At 39.5% G+C, this 22,405-nt stretch overlaps 1 protein-coding gene across 1 annotated transcript in view; it reads right to left on the bottom strand.

The window, feature by feature from the left end:
* Positions 1-22,405, bottom strand: part of SYNPR (synaptoporin) — a 293,689-nt gene that overhangs the window by 8,343 nt on the left and 262,941 nt on the right. The gene's annotated exons all lie outside the window — the stretch shown is intronic.

The following is a 22,405-nucleotide window of genomic DNA, read 5'->3' as shown; positions in this document are numbered from 1 at the left end:
TTCTGGGCTACTTCTCATACCCTCCCTCATAACCCAGAGTGGGTGGGGATGGGAGTCACTGTCCAAGTTAAGCAGACCATGTTCTAACATAGGACAGTTTTTCCAGATTTACTGTATTTATGCTTGGCTACAATAAAAATGTTGCATACTGCCTATCTAGTATATGAAAAACATTGACCTGTAAAGGAAAATAGTGTATTTGCTATACCAGTAGAAAGATTTTTATTTTAAATGATAAACCCATCAAGTAAAAAACTTGCCCTGTGTCTCTTTTCTACCCAAAGGCATGGCACATCTGACTTGTCCTGGTTAGTTTTCTCTCATGACATGACTGAATTACTTTTCTTCAGGATCCCAGGATCGATTCTAAGGAAACAACTCTCACACTGTAAGGATGCTATCATGATGGAATTTGTTAGGCGTGACTTTTGTGGAGAATGTTCTAGACTGTCCACTTCTAAGAATGGCTGAATCTTCTGAGAAATTGTTATCTTTTCATCCAGGGGCTGTTGCAAATCATGTTACTTACCAGTTGAACTTTTTATGTTGGCTCTACAAAATTCAGGGCCAATTTGTTACCCACTCATAGGGTTTTTATGGCATGGCATGACCCTATTCCCAGCCTTGTTTTATATACCATCCTTCTTTTCCCTTCTCATTTTTAATTAATTCCAGTTTGAGTTTCATACATCCTTGGAAGCTATGTTAAATTGTTTTTTTGGAATGAATGGTGATATAAAGAGGCAAACAAATACAATATCTACAGCAATCAATAAGAACATTTGGAATCAAGAGACCCAAGTGTTTTGAGTCTGAATTACAAACTGGAGGAATGGTTACAAATAAGTAAGCCAGGTTGACTGTGTCAAATACAAATTTAGGTTCATGTTCAATCTGGTACCTTATTCATTCATGCATGCATTCATTCAAACAGTCATTTTTGAGTAACGTGCCAGGTATCGAGCACAGTCTTCTGAGGGATTAGAGAAATGCAAAATATGGACCCTGCTCTTTTGCTGTTATGTATTTGTTAGGGGTTATCAACACCCTATCATTCCAATTATGAGAGAGCAGCTATCATTATTTATGTTCATCGTACTTAAAAATAGACTTGAGAAAGGGTGTTAGGATGGGGAAACAGGAAAGAGTCATGTGAACATCACTCCACTGGAAATTGGAGAAAATAATATCAAAACTTTTAGACTTGTTAATAATAGTAAGAACATCTAACACTTATGGAGCACTTATTATGTGTGAAGTATTATCCCAAGTTTACATGAATTAACTAATTTAATCCTGACCACAGCATTGTGAAACAGGGGCTAATCCTGTCCCCATTTAACATCTGGGGGAATGCAGGCACTAAAGGGGTTCAGTAAAATTGTTCAGAGTAAGGACTTAGCAAGTGATGGAGCCAGGAATGTAAGCTGGCCTGCTCCTTCCATTACCTGTGAGCTTGACGATTCTATACTTCTCATGTCTGCTTATGGAATATTGATCTTATTTAAAGTAAGTATACTAAAAAAAAAAAAATAAAGTAAGTATACTAAAAAGTTCAAAAGTTGGACTTGAAGTCCTGATTAACTTAGATATGACAAATAGTAATGAGCCATGTTGTATAAATAAACTTCATGATTGAAGTCAAGGATCTGTGGCCTCGAGGGTAAGTAAATATGTTATATTTGAGAAAGCATCCAAATTTTTACCCCTAGTACCATTTCACAAAGAGACATCAGTATATCATACTACGGTATCTCTTGTACTAGTTAACCACTCAGAGTCTGTCATCAGATTAGACCTGGGGCTGAATCCTGACCCTACTACTCACTAATTGTGTGTTCTTGGGCAATTTGCTAGACTACTTGAAGCTTCAGTTTAGCTCACTGTAAAAGCTTCAGTTTAGCTCACTTAGACAGGAATGGTATCTGTCTCATAAGATGGTTGCTGGCAGTGAGAATACATTTTTGTTTGTTTGTTTGCCTATTTCTCCCAGTAAGATGTCAGCTCAATGATGGCAAGGACCTTGCTCATTGCTGGGTCTTGGCAAAAGAGTTACCGTCAATATCTATTGAAAGAATGAAGGAAAGAAGGAAGAGATATACAAAATGGCCCCAATTTTGATAAGATATCTACATTTATGTTTATAACATTGTGTAAGAGTTTACCAAGTGGTGGTCGTAGGATTAGAGATGATTTTTGTTTTATATAGGCTTATGTACTTTTTAAAAAGATTTACTTATTTATCTGAGAGAGAGAAAGAGAGAGAGAGAGAGAGAGAGAATGAGTGGGAGGGGCTGAGGGAGAGAGAGAGAGAATCCCAAGTAGACCCCATGCTAAGCCCGACGTCTGGCTCCATCTCATGACCCTGAGTGAGAGCAGGACCCCAACCGAAACCTGAAGTCAGACACTTCAGCTGCACCACCCAAGTGCCTCTAAGCTTATGTATTTTTGAATATACCTTTTTTTTAAAATTACACCAAATAAAATCAAAGTGGCAATGTGATCAAGACATTGATTGACAGAACTTCAGATGGCTGTTTGTCCTTACAGCAGCATCAGGATTTATAATTAGATCAAATAATAAATGTCATTAGATTTGGGAGTTTCACAGCAAACGGTTTCAGAAAGTAAGTCTCGAATGGTTTTCCACAACTAAGCAAAGTGTGAAGATGAGGAGATTATGTAAGAAGTTCTAGATATAGAATATGTTAGCCTGAACTTTTTAAGATTTTTGGCTTTGGCACTGAGCCTGGGTTAGAGGCCACTTGCTGGGAGTGTGATGTGAGAGTAAATCTTTGACCCATGTTCCTCCCTTCCAATCTCCTGCTGAGGTTCCCATTAGCTAAACCCTGCTAGAGCTCAGCGGGCAGGGCGTCCACCAGGAGCTGTCCCCAACTAGAAGTTGTCTCTGGAGCCTCAACACAGCTGCGGTCACCCGTGTTCACCATGCATTTCCTATATGCCAGGCACTCTGTTAAGCACTTACAGACATCATTAATCCTACAAGATAGGTACTTGATGTTAGTCCTACTTTTCTTATGAGAAAACTGAAGCAGAGATGGGGCAAATACTTTACCTATAATTAATGCCTGGCTTGATTTCTGCAGGTACCCACGAACCTCCTAAAAAACTCAGGGAAAAGATGCTCTTTGGTGTGTTTTATGTACACAATTACCTCAGCTGATGTCCTTTTAGTCATTTTGGTACTACCTAAACAATTTTTATTTTATCCATATACTCTTGTGTTATCGTTTCATATTGCATTTAAAGTGAATTTCCCTTTTTACATAAATAAGGTCATCTTAAATGGAAATTATGTGTGTACTATAATGTCAAACCAATACAACTTGTCATAGATAGAAAGGAATTGCAAACATTAGTGCTCTACGGTGGAAACAAAATACCTTAAACTCTAGCTGGGGATGTTTGCACAAGGTTTTAGAGCCTAGGATCTTTGTTAAAAGGGAGATTAGCAAGCGTTAGAGGGATATTAAGGAAATGCTAGCGTGACCTAACTAGAGGACCTGAAGTTAAATAGAATGTAGAATAACTCCCTTGGCATTAACGCCATATTAATGGTCTACCTACACCATCTTCTGTATCAGGAGAGGTAAACGCCTTGCACTTGAGAGGGAATGCTCTTGTGAAGGTGCAGACAAGGACCTGGTTGTTTATAAATGTTGCTGCCCCACGTCTGTCTAACAGAAATAGCGTGCAGGGAAGAAAGTCCAGAGGAAAATTTGTAAATTTACTGCTAGGTTATTATGTGCATACATTAACCCTTTGAAACTGCCTCCTGCTGGTTTTGCTTGTGTTCTTTATTCTCATACAGTGGGGAGCACTCATTAGAGTGCTTTTATGGTTCAAAAAAAACCTCTCACACTTGGGGTCTCTGTGGTCCCAATAAAACCCCAAAAAGTAGTCAGAGGAAGTTATTAGCCCCATATTACAGATTAAAAAAAAAAACAACCCATAACTGCGGCTGAGAGGGATAAGTGGATTTGCCTGAGGTTCATTAAGTGTTTTATAAAAGATGCTCTGAGCTATTGGTCTCACTCTGTACCTAAAGAACATTGACACTCTGTATTGAGAGAACACTGCCATGCTACCTGGTAGTGTTTCTGCAGTATGTTTTAAGTGTGTGTTCAGTGATCCAAGAACATAGCCTCCTCAACAGAGGGAGCAGCCTGGCTTAATGGTTGGCTGGGTGGTTTCCACTTCATTAGCTGCCTGTGTTTTTGTTGCCCTCACTCCTAATTTATTGTTAGCAAACTCATTTTCATACTAGAATGTAATTTAACATATTAAAGATGCTTGTCATGGCACCCTGGGGCATAGGAAGGAATCATCTTTGGTGACGAAGAACTGAATCTTTTAGAAGGAGGTAAACCTGTCTCTATCTCCCCCGAAAGTGGCACACTAGATATTGGTAGAAGAGTCAATTCTATTTCTATCTATTAGCAAATATCTCGGTACTTCAACTCCAATGATAGTATTATCTGTTTTGCCTCCTCCGTGGCTTTGCTATTTATTCTGTGGCTGACACCTATGCCAAGAGCCTATACCAGAAACAGGGCAGTCCAACGAGTCACCCTTACCCCCAGTGTAACTGGATTTGTTTTGCTAAGTCAGATTTCAGGAATCCTGGGATGAAGCTGTGAATGAGGAAACACAGATTCAAACAGTAAGATAGAGGCTCAGTTTAGGACAGAGCTTGGGATTTGTGCTGGAAGAGAGAAGAGCTAAACAGTGTCTGAGTAGAATAACTTCTTGTCCACTCGCAGGTTTATTTTATTATTTCATTTGAAAGATGAATGATAGTGACCTCTGACTTCTGGAGAATGTCTTCAGTTTTTAACATGATGTAGCAGAAGATCATTTGATGTTCGCAATAATTGCAAAAGGGTGAAGATAATTATACCCATTTTACAGATGCAGGGAAGTTAAGTGATGTGTCCCAGTTGTCACAGCAGGGATTTGAATGCATGGCATTAGGCACCATGTTTAGTGAGTGATTTTTCCATTATGCCCATGCTTTCTCGAGTCTGAGTTACCCATTACTGTGGAACACAGTCATAGAAATAAATAACATTGGGCTCCCTAACGCTGAGAAAGGCATTTTTCTTCACAATTCTCTTTCAATCTGAGGAGTAAATAAGAAAGTCTCAGCTGGGTGCTAATCTGTCACTAACATTTATTTAACAAATATTTAACACTTATTTATCAAAGAAAATTGGCCCCAGGCTCAGATCCTTCATGTAAGCAATAGTGCCTGGCTGGAATACAGTACTCTTTACTTTCCATTGATTCATTTCTATGTTTATTTTCTAATTATGACAAATAATGCTAGATTTCTGTATCCGGTAGTGGTACAGGGTTTTCTTCAAAATGACATTGTGCTTAAGTTTAAGCAAATAATTTTAAAAGAACAATAGCAAATAATTCATGGTTTAGGTGACAGAAGCAGGGTAGAGAATGGCTGACGTTGGAAAAGGCCTATAAGGCCACATCCTGAGGAGGGAATGCTGAAACTAGGTCAGTGCTGTCTAATAGAAGGTGAGCCCAGAAATGTGAATCATATATGTAATTTTAAGTTTCTTAGTAGTTCCATTTAAAAAAAAAGCAAAAAGAAAATGGTGCAATTAATTATATTAAGACAGTGTATGTATTTATATAATAAAATTGGATATATAAAATTATGAATAAGATATTTTACTTTTTTTTGTATGAAGTCTTTGAAATCTGGTGGGTACTATAGCACAGCAGCTCAATTTGTATCACTCACCTTTCAGCTGTCCAGTAGCCACATTGCTATTGCTACTGTGTTAGCTCAGCTTTAAACCACAGTTAACAAATGGAAGTACATGTCTATCCACAGTAAGAGTGATGCTCCTTCTCCTGTTTGGGGTCATGGATGTCACATTTTCTCTTGGAACTTGGCCTGAGATGACCCTAGTAGCCATCTCTCAGCCTAGTTTTCCCAAGGTCAGCATGCCTCTCATGTCTCTCCTGGCCTGTAGGATCCCATATGTGGGTTGATATAGGAGTCCAATGCATGGCCCCAGTGGTCTGGTAGAGGCCTGAAGGCAGACCAGTGGGACCAAGGAGGCTTGGGCCTTCAGTATTGGCAGACCACAGGATGAGATGGACCACAGGGACACTGGGGACTGCATTTTAGGCTAAATGTAGGGGAAAATCTGACTTGACCCCTCTATTCTCAGGATAGGTGCAGGATGGTGGCTGGTGAAATGGGATGAAATATACAGTTCCTCTTTCCAGATGGGATAAATTACTTAACTCCAGCTTGAAAGATACAGAGCCAGGATTTGGAGCCAAGGATTTTGGCTCCAGAATCTGGGTTCTTAATCTATTATAAAAAGCTCAATTGCTTTTAAAGGCCCATGACTTTATTGACTCATAATAAAAATTAAGTTGCAATATTAATACTTTAGGCTAGCATTTTGGAGGGTTACTATGTATCAGACACTATGTATCTGATATGATACACTATGTATCAGATACATCATTCCTTTAATTGGCCTAATAGCACTTTGAGACCACTATTATTTACCCCACTTTACAGATGAGAAAATCAAGGTTCGGAAAGATGAAGTGAGTTGCAAGAGTTTTCAGATTCATTAAGTTGCAAAGCTCCATTTGCAAACAAGTTTTGCTGAGCTCCAAAGTTGGTGTCCCTTGCTGGAGGGTGAACTTCATTATATTCCAAAGTAGTTTTAATGGGGGGCCCAATATGTGTCAGGCATGATCTTAAAAAGTTTTCCATATTGCACCTCAATTTTTCCTTACTTCAGTCCTGCAAAGTAGCTCTTAGTTTTTTTGTTTTTGTTTTTGTTTTATTAATAGAGGAAAAGTGCTTAGGGTAGCAAGTAGAGGACCTGCATACCAAAGCCAGATCAGTTGGACTCCAAATCCCATTCATTTCTTCATTTGTCCATTGCTCTGTCAGTTCCTTTTCTTAATCACTTGCCCAATAGTTATTATCTTCCCACTATAGGATAGGTACTGTTCAAAAAATAGAGTAGGGACAGGAGGGAATCAGTCCTCAAGTGGTTTGCATTTTTCCTTTCTCTTCACTATCTGATTGTTTTATGTTATTACTGTAAGATGCACTATTGACACACCATCAATTAATCAAAATTTTGCAAAAAGAGAGAGGTAGTGGATGCTGATCATCTGTTCTAGGGGCCGGATAGTAATCAGTCATCTTGTTTCATGTGCGAAGAGTTCTACCTTATGCTTGAGAATCAACGTAAGATTTTTTTTTTTCTTGTCCATCAGATCTTTATTTTTCTTTCACAAAGATTCTATTTTTTTTAAATTAATTTTTATTGGTGTTCAATTTACCAACATACAGAGAAACACCCAGTGCTCATCCCGTAAGATTTTATTTCTTTTCCTCTTAAGTTAAATTTGATTGTGATTGACACACAGCACTTTCTCTTGTTCTTCAGAGAACTTCATCAGTTGACTTGTGGTTGCTCAGCTGTGGAACTGGGGCCGTCTGTTTCTTGTTTTTAACTTTTGTTATGAAAAGAAGACTTTTTAAAAGATCCTCTGCCTCTCTCCTTTTAGCTTAGTCATACACAATTGATTTCATAATCTTTGTGCAAGAAGGAAGTATTCTTGGCTATTTGACAACCTCAGAATGGACAGTCTTCACTAGCTTGCTGCAGTGTTGTTGTAAATCAATATTAAGAACACCCCTTAAAAAACTGATTTGATATCTAATTGACCCTGCCTAACCTTTTCACCACAAATAGCACAAACCTTTCAAAAGTTCATAGTAATATTAGAAGATTAGTAACTGTTCAAAATAAATTAGTAATAATAGTAGCAGTATTGTTTGTAATAGTTGCTAACTATTCAACTGCTTGATTCAGTGCTTACTTTGAGCCACACACTGTGCTAAGGCCTTCATATACATTATTCCATTTAATCTTCATTAAGGATTTGTGAGGTAGGTCTCATTATATATAGGGTTTTAGAAAAGAAAGCATCGCATAATGGTTAAGTCTATTGTCTTTGGAATCAGTCAGCCTTGGGCTCAAATCTCAACTCTTACTAACTAGCTTTGGGACTCCATGAAGCCTCAGTTTTCCTATCTGTAAAAAGGAGCAATAATAACATGTTTTCACAGTGTTTTTGCCAAGGATGCCTGAACTAGTTAATGATACATAGTAAGCCTCCAATGAATTTTCACACACTCACACACACACACACACAAACACACACACACACACACGAGGTAGAGGAAAATTCTTTGTATAATTGGATATATAACAGCATAGAAAAGTAAATTGGTATTATTCAATGGGTTTTGATGGTCAAATAAATCAAGTGGGTTCATTAATTTATTCAACAAATCTCCAATAAGAACCGACCTGTGCCTGGTCTTTGGAATACAGTAATTAATAAAAACAGACATGATTCCAGTATTCATCTGTTGGAGGAGAGACTGTGCTCAAATAATCACAGAAGAATAGGTAATTGCAGATGATGATAATGGCTTTTTAGGAAAAGGACTTGGTGTTTTGAAAACAAACAAAAAAATGAGTAGCACTAGTTAGTCTAGGGGAGCAGGGAAAGCTGCATGGATCTGGTTGTGTTCAGAATCCTTTTAGGCTTGTCCCTTGGATGGTTTTCAACACATGTGGAATAATAAAGACATAACAAAATGACTTACCTGGATGGTCTATGAATTGGTGCCTAGAGGGCGTTTTGGGCTGAGAAGCCCAAACTTCTACTACCTGCTTATACTACACGCCCAAGAAGTATGCACGTTGACATTGGTCAAGACCAGGAAGATTTATTGAGTCATTCTGCTAGCAGAGAAAGGCTTAAAAGGAGGGAAGGAGTGCTTGGTTAAAGGCTTAAGAGGAGGGAAAGAGTGCTTGATTATTGAGAATTTTGGTGGCTTGCATGTCTCCTGAGGCTGTTGGCTCTCTGCACTTGCTCAGCTGCAATCCACTTCCTCTTGGAAAGCCAAACAATCACCAAAGAGGCATCTAAGTGGTGGCAGAAGAGGATTTCTGCCTTTCTGGATCCTCAGGCTCTTAGAAATCCCTAAGTCTAGCTACAGGGTTGTTAACTGTTTCTAGGTGAGTTGCTAACTTATACAGAAAACAGCATTATCTCCAAATGATTGGTTACTGGTTTTGACACATCTACCAGTAAGTACAGAAAACAAGTAAGATGCTCAAGTCTTAGACCAGAGGTGAGTCAATTGTTGAAATCAGCTTGGACGTCTTAAAAATAACTCAATGGAAAAAAAATCACATTTGCATTGTGAGTCAAGGATGAATCTGGCAATTTGGAGACACTTCTTGATCATCTTATCAATATTTTTTATTTTTATGGTTTTTTTAAGCATCTCCAAAGTATTTTTGGGGCTGCCATTGAATCAGCTAGGTAAAAATGCTAAGATTTAGTCAATTATCCACCAGCTTTGTCTACTTGACACAAAGCATCTGGGCATTGTAAACATATCTGGAAAATGCCAGATGCTAAGCAGTGTATAGATGAAACATCTGGAGGAAGTGTGGCATACAGGAGACGTGGGGGAGGCTTGGAGTCAAAGGCAGTTAGGTTTGGACTCTAGCTGGGCTAGAATGTCCTCTCACTGTGTGATCAAAACTACTCCACTACACGCCTGGCTGGCTCAGTCGGAAGAGCATGTGACTTTTGATTTCAAGGTTATGAGTTTGAGCCCCACATTGGGGGTAGACATTACTTAGATTAAATAAACAAACTTGAAAAAAAAAAAAGCCTACTCCATCACAGTTTTTTATATATAAAACTTGGGAGTTGCATACACACACACACACACATACACACACGTGGAACCACAGACACACAGAAACACCACACACTTTTTAAAAAACAGATGATACACAACTACCTTTTTCTCTCCATACAGTGGCAAGTAATAGAGGGATGGATAGTAAAAATATCAGATATCCAAAGTAATTTCTTCATTTGTCTAAATATTTTTAGGTTCCCCTCCAACCTATATTTAAAAATGGATGCATTTTATAGGAAATCATGTCAAGTAAGCTACTCTGAGAAATTTTGACTCATAAAATGCTGGCAGACCTTTTAGGTGCCACCTTCTGAACCAAGTCAGCTGTTCTCTGGTCTCTGTTCCGTATTCTTTTGCCATCATCTTCCCTGCAAGTGGAAAGAAAGCACATCTTCCTCCTTTAGAATTACATAATATTAGAGTGGGAAGGAACTGTCGAGATAAATCTAGGCTGTCAAATACTCCTTTGAAAACATAATCCTATTATTAACTTACTATTCTACAGCACTGATATCTCCCAGATAAGATTTAGAAGAGTTGCAATGCATGGCTGGAAATAATGCAATAAAAGCAAACCTGATCATGGATTTAAAATTCTCTGAGATTCAGTGTTCACATCTGTAACATGTAAGCCTACCTCAGAGGATTGTTGTGAGGATTAAATTAAATTAAAATATGAAGCATTGAGACTGGAATATTTTAATTGTTGCATTAATGGTTGGGATGATGATGGTGGTGAAGATGATACAATCTTCAAATGACATGGGCTCTTTTTGTCAGTGACACTGGACCATGAATTCAGCTGTAATGACTTATTTTTTTCAATCTGTATATTGATGTTCTTTTGAAAATAGATTCACTCTGCTGAGGTTCAATGCATATGGCTAAAATTTTGCTAATGCAGTCTAAAGTTTGATCCACTGGTTCTTTGTGGGTACAGCTTCAAGCCTATTTGGCATCAATGAGGAGTTTTGGCAACAACCAGATGTGAATGCGTGAATATTTCATCTGGTTGCTCTACATGATTGGAAAAGAACTGGAATCATCGTGTTAAGACCTGGAAGGCCACTTGAGGAACTTCTGCCTGGAGAATGAGCCACTGCTATGATCAGTGAATGCCTTGATCATCATTACGTTCTCAGAAACTATATAGTATGTGTTATTTAAATTATTTTCACATGGTTTCATTCACTGGATTGTAGGTTCCTTGGGGACTTAACCACCTGTGTCCCTAATGCCTAGCCAAATGTCTGCTGTACATACGACTTCTCAGATATATCCACTGCATGGGAGAAGAAAGGACAGAGAGCTCACATTTGGCATTGTCACTTGGAAATCATCTGGATTTCCAAAATCTGCATGTCTCCTAAGTTATCTCAAAGATATAAGAAATTCATGACACTGGCTGCCTATAAAAAAGAAAATTAAATAGCTGGAAGAAGGGTTTTTGGAGTTTTTATTATTTTACTTATATATATTATCCCTTCTCTCCCATATGCCCTTTTACACATGACTGGATTTGGAAACGTTAGCATAATTTTAGAATAGGCATATTTTACTGGATTTGACCTTTGGCAATTGCGAGAAACTTTCTGTTTAGGGGAATGATTATGATTATATTTCACACTTCCCTCCCACCAATTTTTTTTTTTTTTTGCAAGTGAGCAAGTGTTAGCACAGCTAGGTTCATGAAAAGAGCTGCTATTTTTTTAAGCATTCCTTATGCCTTCCTAGAATTGAAGACCCATTATTCTGTCACATATCAACCCATCTGTCAGCTCGCAACAGATGGTTAAAATGAAGAACTTCTAAAATACCAAGAAGGAAATTATCTTGCACCATCCACAGCTTAAATTTACTCTGACTTTGGAAAATTCCTTTGCCACTTCGCCACTCATCATACTAAGTGAAAGTGAGGGAAAATATTACATTTGAATTACAAAGTAGAAGCCATTCCTCAAAAAGATGGCTACTGGATTCATAGGCTTTGGCTTTACTCTGTCTCAGTTTAGGGGTTCGAGTCTCAGTTATGTTGCTTCTCAGATGCATAGATGGTTTCCCCCACTTTTCAGAGGAGGGCAGGGAGGGGCAGAAGGAGAGGGAGAGAGAATCTTAAGCAGGCTCCATGCCCAATACAGAGCCCAATTCGGGGCTCAATCTCATGACCCTGAGATCATGACCTGAGCCCAAATCATTATTAGTCAGATGCTTAACCAACTTAGCCACCCAGGTACTCCTTCACAGAATAGCTTTTGATAGTTTATTTGACCTGATAGGCCTTTATTCCCTCAACTGAAATAGTAGAGAATTAACAGCCTGTTCTAGAGAGTTATTGGAGGAATGAAAAAACACAAAAGGATAATCTATGGGACAGTGTCTTGTACAACAAGGCACCTGACAAATGATAGATATTACTCTTTTCACCGTTGACTCTCCCCTTTTGTTCTTAACCCATTTCCCATAGATTTATTCTAGATTAAAGATTCCTTTTCTCTGGCAGGCAAGATTTGAGCAGAGGCCTATGGACAGAAAGAAAGCAGATATGAAGCAGTGTTGAAGTGTGACAAGTCTGCGTGTGTGAGTGTCTGTCTGCAATGATGTAAGTCATTGAAACACTGCATGACTGGTGTGTGTGTGAGGAGGATGGGCAGGGCGACTATGGAAGTGAAATGTCTACATTCTAGGGGAATACATGTTTTTGTAATTCTGAGGGTACCAGGGACTCCTGCCCAAATCCTCCCAAAGAGAATCTTCATATGTTTTCTTGGTTTTCATTTTCAGTCTGGATGAATAAATATTTGTGATTTTTACCCTGTCTAGGCATAAATATTAATTGAATCATAACTTATGTTTCATGCTTTATTTAGCTGATTCCACTTATTTTTGTCAATTCTATCATATTTCCAACATGTAACTGTTAGAATTTAACATTCACAGTTTTTTTACAGTGGGAGTGTTTGGGAGTAGAGTTTCCCTCTCCCCAGTGTTATTCTTTTATAAGCATTGATGTGTGTGATAAGAAATAATGACAGTCCCGGAAGCTTTGAGGTGGGAGATGTGTTCTAGGGCGGGACTTCTTAACGTCCTGTGCCACGAATCTCCTAGGATTTTGTGCAGATTCTCACTCAGTAGATCTGGAGTAGGTTTGAGAGTCAGCATTTCTTTCTTTCTTTCTTTCTTTCTTTCTTTCTTTCTTTCTTTCTTTCTTTCTTTCTTTCTTCTTTCTTTCTTTCTTTCTTTCTTTCTTTCTTTCTCTTTCTTCTCTTTCTTTTCTTTTTGATTTATTTATTTATTTTAGGGGGGAGGGACAGAGGGAGAAGGAGGGAGAGAGAACCTCCAGCAGACTCCATGCTGAGTGTGGAGCCTGAAATGGGCTTAATCCCATGACCCTGAGATCATGATCTGAGCCAAAAGCAAGAGTCAGATGCTTACTTGACTGAGTCACCGACTGAGCCTGAGTCTGCATTTCTAACATACTTCCAAGTGATGCCAGGGCTTCTGGTCCATGAACAAACTGTGAGATACAAGGTCCTAGACTATGAAGAAACTTCCTGCATAAAAACTTCCCAATGTACTCTGGCTCCACTGCCCTCCACGGCCGTACTCTCAATGAGCCTTCTCATACCTTTTTGCATACGTTGCCATTTGGCCTCAGTTTCATGGAGGTGGGTCTCATTTTCCCAGTTCAATTTTTAAAAATATATTTTACTTATTCATGAGACACACACACACACACACACAGAGAGAGAGAGAGAGAGAGAGAGAGAGAGAGAGAGGCAGAGACACAGGCAGAGGGAGAAGCAGGCTCCATGCAGGGAACAGGGAGCCCAATGTGGGACTCAATCCCGAGACCCTGGGATTAAGCCCTGGGCGGAAGGCAAGTGCTAAACCACTGAGCCACCCAGGGATCCCTTCCCAGTTCAATTTTAAGGTAACTCTCTTCTTAACTTTCTGTCTTCTAGTATTTGTTGAGTAATTTTTATATACCAGGCACTGCACTGTTAACTTCATTTAATTCTCAGTGATAAGGTCAGCACTATTATTACCATCAATTAACAAGTGAGGCTACAGAGGCACAGAGAGGTTAAATAAATTGCCCGAGGTCACCCAGCTAGCAAGTGGTGAAACCAGGACACAAACACGGTTTGACTCCAGAGCCTGGACCTCCAGTCATCACTGTTTCGCTAAGACTATGCTTCACTGAGGCAGTGTCAAATATATTTTTATAATTGCTGCAGCACCTATTTCAGTGTTATTTCTAATAGACATAAACAGATAGAGTAAAAATCTCTTCTACAAATAAAGAAGAAACACAACGATGCTGTTTTCTCTTTCCTTTCTTCTTTTCCTTCTCTTTCTCCTCCTCCTTCTTCTTCAACTAGCTGCTTAATGAAACCTGTGGAACTAGTTTCAGGGGATTAGGACTAACATTATCAGACAAAATTCCAATAATACGCACTTAGTTAAAATGCATATTATTAGAATCTGGTCTGGAGAAGTTAGCCTATGTGGGCACCATTTGACCTGTGGTATATTAAAATGTTGTAATGAGATCTCATTATATGCCATATTACATCATGTTGATGAGAGGAAGAAACTAGTTATTATAAAAGAAAAGGTCCCATATAAGATATTCTTAGTCACAAAGAGGACCTTGATTCCATACAAATTTGCAAAAATTAGCTGAAGATGTAATAACCTTTTATCAGTTTGCAGAGCTGCCCCTGTTTAGTGCGGCTCATAATATTATTCCTTCTTCTTCAGAAAACATTTTCACTATTACAAAAATGAAGCCAAACAGAAAACATTTTTAAAGAGCACAAAGAAAGCTGCACCCCGTTCTGGAAGTAAGTATGCAATATCCCGGTTCCATATTTTGAGAACCACCCCCATTCGGTTTACGCACTGCAGCAAATGGTATCTAGCCTACTGGAAAACACCTGGGAAATAAACATTTTGCAAGTACTTTATTTTGATGATTTTGAGAGAATGTGAAAGCCAAATTATGGTACCTGTGAAGGTAATTGTGTGTGGCTTAAGTTAAAAAGAAATTTACACTTGCAATCACAATTACCTTTTAAAATGTGTTGGAAATATGAGAGTTGATTCATAACAGGTGGGGATGGGGTCTAAAACCATTCTGTAATGAGAAAATCCCCAAGAATTGAAATAATCTTTGATAAACCTTTCAATCTCCCAGAGTGCGCAGTGTTCTTACTCTTGTCTGTGCATGAGATTGTGGGCTTGTGTTTAGGAGACACACATGAAAAACACGTGTTTTTCAACATTGGGATTACTTCAGTTCAGGGAGATGCTCTCACTGCGAGAACTCTGAGGGAGCCGAGATGGAACATTCTGTTCTCCTGATGCTTTTTTTTTAAATAAAGATTTTTATTTATTCATGAGACACACACACACAGAGAGGCAGAGACACAGGCAGAGGGAGAAGCAGGCTCCATACAGGGAGCCTGACATGGGACTCGATCCTGGGTCTCCAGGTTCACGCCCTGGGCTGAAGGCGGCGCTAAATCACTGAGCCACCTAGGCTGCCCTCTCCTGATGTCTTTTGATGGGATGGCAGTAGACAGCCTGCAGGTTGGAAATGTATTTTTCTTTTTCACTACATCTTCCTTATACATGTATGTATGTGTTGTTGGTTTTTGCCTTCTTCTTCTTCTTCTTCTTCTTCTTCTTCTTCTTCTTCTTCTTCTTCTTTTTTTTTGATAAACACATATATTGAATGATCATATGCTATAAGCACCTACAGTGGACTCTGCTATGTTGCTGGCTTGGAATGGCCATGAGGTCTTTCTGTTGGTTTTGTTTTAGTGACAACTCCCACACCCTCATCTTGCCCAAAAGGTTCAAACGAATGGTTCCCAACCTAGTGTTCCTTTGAAGCAATTTATGAAGAGTCAGTTTGTACTAGAGACTGCCTGAGTCTTTTTTCTGGATTAGTACATAGCTTTCTGACCATACTCAGAGCAGTGGTAGAAACAAGCTTCTTGGAGATCGCTTCCCTATCACTTCCCCATCTCTCTGTTTGTCATTCTTTAGAAGGACAGTTGAGCACAGTGGTTAACTGCTACAGTGCTAAAGTCAGTTCTGGATGCTTCAGTGCTCACTCATTATGTGACATTAGCCAAGATCCTTAAACCCTCTCGACCTTGGTTCCCCCATCTCTAAAATGGGGGATAATACCTATCTTACAGAACTTTTGTGGGGATTAAATGAGATATAACATATGAAATACTCAATGCATATCTGACATATGGCAAATACTCAATAAACATTAATTGTTGAAATTATTGCCTCCAGATATACTAGACACAAGGAGACTTACATGTCAAGAATGACTTGTCAAAAAAAAAAAAAAAAAAAAAAAGAATGCCTTGCCAAAGCAGATCACTGATGGCAGAAGTAAAGCCTTTCTGGAAGTGAGACTATATGTGCTGGATGCCAATCTCCTTGATGAGAATAAGCACAATCCCGCTGGCTTTTTAGGACCAGAGACTGTGGAGTGGTAACTAAATCTAAATAGTTTTGACCATTTAAAAGGCTGGCATTTGCATTAGGTGTATGCTTCAACATTTTGGAGGCAAAGCAGCAGTTGCCCAGCTAACTACCAGCTACCTTTGAAGCCCCTTGTATTACATTGTGTGCCTGGTTTTTGTGGCTATTTCCTTTCCCCTTAATCTGAGATCTACACACTGCTATTTCCCTCCCCACATCCTTACTTAGGATCTGAATTAATAAAGTATTTTTTTGAGTCATATTTTTAGTTGCCCTGGAGCACTTAATTCTATGAATTTGGGAAAGAAATACAGTCCTTCCCACAGAAACTATTGTGTTTGCTAAATCACCTGAAGATCATCAATACATATATATTTTCTGCAAGACAGGTGGGACTTGCTCACAACTGCGAGTTTTATTCTAAAGAGGTTTTGATGAACTTTGCTCATAAATAAATAATAAAATAGAAAAGTCTTCTTTTCCTATTATTCACCAAGTTCTTTGTTTCTAAATACAAAATGGATGTGAAGACTAATTTCACTTTAGCCATTAGAGAGCTCCTACCTCAACTGAGTCATCAAATAGCTATTTATAAGCAGGAATAGGAAGACCTTTCAAATGAAAATTCATAATTCATTTTTAATAATTTTTAAATGGAACAGCCCTCCACCCCCATGCCACCCCCTGTCATGTTTGGCATTCAAAAGTAAGGAGAATTACCAGAGCGTTCTTCCTTAAAATGACAGATAACAAGTTTACTGTTTGTTTATTTTTGTAGCTAGGTATGAGGAGCCCATCTCAAAAACAATTTGAAATTACTTATGCACTTAGAGGAGAACTAGGAAAATTCACCAGATCATCCAGGACAATAAAAAACACCAAAACAAACAAACAAACAAAAAATCAGTTAACATCACTGATCATTCATTTTCCACCATGTCAAGTATCCTTTTAGATACCAGGAATATAGTAGTTGACAAAAGCAGACAAAAATCCTTGCACAATGTACTGTAAGGTGGAGAAACAATGAACAAGGCAAATAACTCATGTACATAGTAGTTTGGGTAGTAGTTAAGCATTATGGAGGAAAAATAATGCAGGAAAGAAGGGTAGGAACTGATATGATGAGGAAGTGGGAGGGCGGCCAGGAAGATCTTATTAAGAAGGTAGGTTTTGAGTAAAGACCTGAGGAAAATAAGGCAACCAGCCGGGTGGATATGTGGGAAGAACCTTCCAGGCAGAGGGAGAAGGGTTCTGAGACTGGAAAGAGCCTGGTGGGTTCATCAATCTAGAGAAATGAAGGCTTTAATTAATTTTCTTGAAATGACTCAAATGTGGTTTTATACTTTTTAGGTTAGGGACTCTCTATAGGATGGGATAACAAATGTACAACATTTATTGCTCCAGGGAAATTGGATTTGGAGGAAGGATGTGGGGAGGAGTAGGAGACCATGGTCATGCTTTCGATAAGAGATGACAACAGAGACTGGCTTGGGGAAGTGGCAGTAGATTCAAGCAAGAGATAGAAGGAAATAAATTTGATGCCCTTAGTGAGGGATTTGATTTAGAAGTGGAGAGAAAGTGTCGCAGAAAACACGTTTCTGGCTGGGAGGACAGTAGTTCCCTTTATTGGGGGATCAACTTTATGATTCTAAGGAAGTTCTGGGGTGCACATGGGCCAGACTTTGGATGGTTATTTCATCAAGATGTATGTGTGGGTTTTGTGTTCACCACTAAAATTATACTCATGATAAGAGGTATCACTATATTTCTAAATCTTCTCTTTGCCTAGGGGTGGTTAAAGAAAATCTCTCCTTTGTTCATTTCAAAACCCTTTAGATGGGAGACCTTCTCATGGTCAGCACTGCTACCTTAAGTTCTGAGGTTCTCATTGAGAGCCCTTTCTTTATTTATTCCTAAAATATGCGAGTTTTGAAGGTCATATCTTTTCCTTGTGCTCCCTGTTTCCACATTCCACATGATCTTTGAATTTCAGATCTGTACCCCATCTCCTTGCTACAATCCACAAATGGATGACTTACACTCCTCAGTTTAACCTGTTTGAAAAGGAACTCCATCTCTGTCTCCTCCTAAACCTATTCTTTCTTCTGCAGCTATCAGCTTTACTGAAGACAAAAATCTGATGTTATACTGGTAGCCTCCTTAAGCTCCTCCTCCCTCCCCCTTCCGTTCTTTGGGGGTAGTGTAAGGTGGCGTTTGCCAGCCCAGGCCCTGGACTGGACAGATCTGGATGCACTTCTAGCTTAGCCATTCACCAGCCATGTTACTTACTAACATGGGTCTCACGTGAGGGTCTCACTAGATTAGCAGTAATCGAGCCTTGGATAAACCTCATTGGCTACGATACTGCCACTGTGCAAAGCTGGGTCTCACTTGAAATGGGAGTGGAAATACTTACCTCCTAGGTTTTCTGTGAACTTTAAATGAAAACATGCGTGCAAAGCCCTTGTTTTCATGCCTGGCACATAGTTAATGCTCAAGAAAGACTTGAAGTTATGATTAGACTCTTACTGCTTCCTCTGAAGACTATTGCAATTGTCTGCTAATCAGCCCCCCCATCTCGATTACCAGTATATTATTTGTTAACACAAGTTTTTAAAACACAAGTTTGCTAATATCCTTCTTTAAATTTTTTTTTTTTTTTTTTTTTTTTTTAGAAAGGAGGGTAGAGAGAGAGAGACTTAAGCAGGCTCTACACCCAACGTGGAGCCTGATGTGGGGCTTGATCTCACAAACTCTGAGATCATGACCTGAGCTCAAATCAAGAGTCAGATGCTTCACCGACTGAGTCACCCAGGCACCCCTGTTAATATCCTTCTCTAACAGAAAACTTCCAATTGTGTAAATAAGTGTCTTAGAATTCATCCTGCCTTGGGAACATTTTTTTTTTGGAGGAGGAGAGATCAGACATCTTTTATAGAATATAAATCTATGCTCCACAGTTAGGGTTATCCTACCTTTAATACTTTAATAGCCTCATCTTCTACTAAATCTTCAAGCGTTAAAACTCTCACCCTCACACATGCACACTCACACTCATGCACCTTACCACACATATCCTACTTACATATGCCCATACTCATATGTATCCTCACTCACACCCACATGCATAATCACACACCTTCACTCACACGTGTCCATTCACAGTCTCACACACACAAAAACACAGTCCCTCTGCCGTCTTCAGTGTTCTGTTCCTCACTCTGCTTGCCTCCTAATGGAAGAAGCTTTCTACCATATTTGGCCATAGAAACTGAACCTTTGTTTTCACATTAGAACTTCTGCTCCTCAGGGAAAAAAAAAATCTGTTTCTGTGGTTGGAATAAATCCCTTGTTCTTCCTTTCTTCTTATATAACAATTCGTTCTTCCTTCTTGGCACAGCGAAGCAAATAGCTCTAAAGCCAGGACTCTCTGAAATTCAGCCTCTCTGGACCTCAGAGTTTAGCACAGTGTGTTGCACATAATGACTTCTCAGTAACTGTTTGTTGAATTCAATTAGTATGATTTCAGTCTCTAAGAGCTAAATGTAAACATGCAGACAGCGTTTAAGCATTGCCTTTACCAGCCACCTGTTGCTCCCTGGTTCACAGTTTACCTTACAACCGAGTGTGAGAATCATACTTGCAGAGCCATCTGTCTCACATATTGCCAACAGGCCTGGCTTTGCCCAGTCTCTGCATCAGTACACCTTTCATTTAGCTCTCACCAGTAAGCCTTTTTGGTGAGATTGCCACCTGACAGTTTAGAGCAGAGATTAAAAACTGGTTCAACCAGTTTGATTACCTAACATGGGAGTGGTTAGGGGTAGAGTGAATGAGGAAATGGAGTGTCAATGGGCCAATGGGTCGTGGGTTTCTGAGGCTCACCTTTGTCCTGGTTGGTGTGTGTTTACCAGTGACCGGAAAAAAAGATTGAGAGAGCAGATTTTTCTGTGCATGGAATACTGTGGTCTGGCCTGGCATACTGTTAAGCAGAATGATGGCACAGTTTTAAGAAAATCAGACAGCTGCTTCTTGAAACTTGGAAAGTCATTCCAACTGAGAATTCCCTTCCTAACTTTGGGTGAGGGAAATGGCCAAGAACTTTCTAAAATTAGCACCAGTTCCCTTATCCTTATACAAATTACCATCTGGTGTTTGTTTCGTGTACTCGAAGAAAGCCAGCTGGAATGGAGAATATCAAATACCAGTAACATTTTATTCTGAAAGGTCCACTTGATATCAAACTCCCATATCAAGTAGTGAAACCTCTAAATCTATATAGGGGTGATGGATGCTGTTGATCTTGTGGCGAGGAGAATTTTCGTAATCTAGTTTAGGAAGACACAGCACGTGAGAGTTTCAGTTGGGGATTTCTCTGCTGTGGTTGTATATCAGATGGAACTACAGAATAAAGGATGTTATTTTACCTAACGTAAAGACAGTCTCTTTATTGTCCTTAATATTAGGTCATGACCAAAGCATGACACTGAATTAAAATGAAGTAGATATTTATTTTCACAGTAATTAAAGATCATAAACAAACTCTGAAATAGAATTTAGTACAAATAAGAAGTTAACTATCTTCCAAAGTCTAGGCTTGGAGAAGTCACAAACTTACACCTGTTATTTACTTCACTCTTGAGCAAGTTTCTACATAAGATCTTCCTGACCTCTCCCTCTCCCCAACAAAGTATGCTGGCAGCTGGAAGTAATTCCACTTACCAAGAAACCTGAAGTCCAGACTTTTTTCTCATGTTTTCAGGGGTTTAATGATTAAATTTCCTTTGAATAAACTGACAACAGTCTGAGTAATATATCTTCTGTAAAGCGTTTCCCTACAGTCCCCGGGAGGTTAGCCTAGCCCTGCTGTCTGTAGCCACAGCATGACAGAGACCTCACCCAGAGCTCAGAGCCAGGGGAACCATATCTGGGAAAGGTTATTGTATTTATGATCTCTAACTGATTCCTGGGCAGGGAGGACTGCTTGGAGACTGAGCAAGGCAAGGCTAGTGGGTGCAGAGATATAAGTTGGGACAGTGCTACACCTTTGTGATTAAAAAAAGGGGGGAGCAGCAGGGGAATCATGGGAGAAGGACAATTTAGAAAGCTGGAGAGGCCGGTGGGGGAAGGTTTAAGAAGCAGAGGAAGAAGCTGTTGGCCTCACAGCATTTGGCAGAGGGTGGGCATGATATGGAGTCTAGGAATGAAGAGCAAGCCTCTGACAGAGTTTTACTTACTTATTTCTATTAACATTTTATATTGTAACATGTAATGTAAACTTTCCAACTCCCTCTGAAATCCTTTATATACCTAATACTTAGCTCATGTGTGGTAGTGGATTCCAGAAAGAACTGGCACCTGCTTCATGGTGGCTGCTCAGTAACATGTGGGCTGTAAGTGTGCCTGTTTTGTATAGGATAGGCCAGTGGCAGGGTTTCACCTGTATGCCTGCCTTAATGACTTGAAAGTGCTCACATTCGTTTCAGAAGTATATCTGTTTGGATGATAAATTATAAGGTCACACAAAATAGCTCTTATCTGATTGTATTTTCAGGACAGACACATTTTATCCCTAGACTGCCTGTTTACCTACCTCCACTCCAGAGATCATGGAGTTGAGCTCCCAGAGGGATAGGATACCGTCTTCATGAATTCATTCAACAGCATGTCCTAAGTTTTGTATTATATGTGTTAGGTGCTGGGATGTGATGAGAAATAAGAAACGATCTCTGCACTCAAAGATCTTAAGCAGGGAGGCTGAGATGTACCCAAACAATTATATGCCTGAGTAAGAGAGCTTGCAACAGGGTTCCTCCACCTTGGCACTATTGACATTTTTAGGCCAGATAATTCTTCATTGTGCTGGGGTGTCCTGTGTGCTCCATCCTAGGTCTCTACCACTACATGCCTGGAGAGCCAGGGCTTCCCCCCACTTCCACCCCCCACTCACCCCGGGGAGTCTGTCTCAGCTCCTGCTCCCATGGACAAGTTATTTCCCTAAGAAATCCCACTGGCACCTGACTCCAAAGATCCAGAACAGCCCTTGCAAACCCCACAGGGGCAGATGTG

This window comes from Vulpes lagopus, chromosome 7 (genome assembly GCF_018345385.1).
Source record: "Vulpes lagopus strain Blue_001 chromosome 7, ASM1834538v1, whole genome shotgun sequence".
In the NCBI taxonomy this organism is placed as follows: Eukaryota; Metazoa; Chordata; class Mammalia; order Carnivora; family Canidae; genus Vulpes; species Vulpes lagopus.
This window is presented reverse-complemented; position numbering and strand designations above follow the sequence as displayed.